We start from the raw sequence: 1,441 nt of genomic DNA on the forward strand, positions 1-1,441 counted from the left end.
TAATTTGTGGGTTGAGATTTTGTATTCTCCAACTGATAAATACGAACATGATGTTGAAACACTGCTGCACACTCTTGGAATAGATAGCACCTGCAATTTGGGGAAACACCTGACTAGCTGGCATAAATTGGTTGACTCCAAGAGCGCTCACCAGATTCTGAAAAAGGAAGCCTCACGATACTCCATATGTAGAAAAACATATCGGCTATAAACTCAACAAAGTTATAGTACTCAGATGATTTGACAAATATCTGAAGACGCGATTATTCTGGTGACATGGAGGCAGCCGGTGCCATTGCATGGCTGAGTTTATTAATTTTCTCATTGTACTTCGGCATCGAAGAAGTTAACATAAAGAAAGCCGTCGTTCCTTGAGAATATCTGACGTAGTGTAGTTTCTAGAAATTTCTCTTACTTTCAAAATATAATCTATCATAGTGAACGTCATAGGACACCGATTTCATGCCACGCAAACTTTCAGGTACTCCGTCACATCCGCCGATAGGGCAGGTGCGTTCTCTGCTGTAGCGGTTTCGACGATCAATACCCAACCAAACGTCGCATCCACGATCGGACAGCAAGTATCAACGACAGTCCATTACGGGGTCCAATCACGATCCAGTCAGCCGACGACCCCAACAAATCGATGCAATCATCAGCACGGGTGGTTTTCGGGGATCGAACTTTCCGCTGCTGGGGGATATCGTCAGTCGACGCATTTCCACTATGTAACCATCGTAGGTTCTAAATTCGATGTGTTTCTGCTTTGTAGAATACATTTAGTGATGATTTGAGGCTGAGAGTTCGATTAAAATTTTAGGGTTTAAAAAGTATTGTAGTAACAACCATCAAATTACTGACGGTCGTAAGGCGGCCATCCTCACCGTCGACCAGCAATTTGGATATGGTTGATGTAACTCTCGTCGACATTATTGATTATGATGAACTGAAACGGCGTCATGAAGCGCAAAAGCCGTTGTAGTGTAATATTAATTCATCTCCATAATTCAGATGATATTTATAGCGCAAAGAGCGAATGCGGGTTTATTGACACAAATTATAGAAGAGCTCGAACCCTTTGAGATCCAGTGAAAAGAGTTTTGCACATTAATTGTAGAAATGAGTGCCTATATCGTGACATGCATTGTTAAAATATAAAAGTACCTCTAAGCGTCGCATTTCAGCAGTTACGGCCAATTTTTTAATTTTGACCTTATGAGCTACTGGAGGTTTGAAACCCATTTAACAAAAGATGATTAAATTGACGGAAGATAATACGTTAACTGTATAAACATCGAGAAGCCAGCCATTCAGTCATAGTAAAACTTATTCCCTCATTTGATCTCATCTTGATGTTTGTTCAGAGGGCATTTAATGTATGTCAATCAAGATTTCAGAACAAATGTGAGAATAAATTATTATAAGAATCGTATATAATAGG

General features: G+C 39.9%; 1 pseudogene; it reads right to left on the bottom strand.

Moving 5' to 3' along the window:
• Positions 1-7: 7 nt before the first annotated feature.
• Positions 8-961, bottom strand: LOC134202668 (lipase 1-like; annotated as a pseudogene).
• Between the last annotated feature and the right edge of the window lie 480 nt (positions 962-1,441).

This window comes from Armigeres subalbatus, unplaced genomic scaffold (assembly GCF_024139115.2).
Source record: "Armigeres subalbatus isolate Guangzhou_Male unplaced genomic scaffold, GZ_Asu_2 Contig1340, whole genome shotgun sequence".
NCBI lineage: Eukaryota > Metazoa > Arthropoda > Insecta > Diptera > Culicidae > Armigeres > Armigeres subalbatus.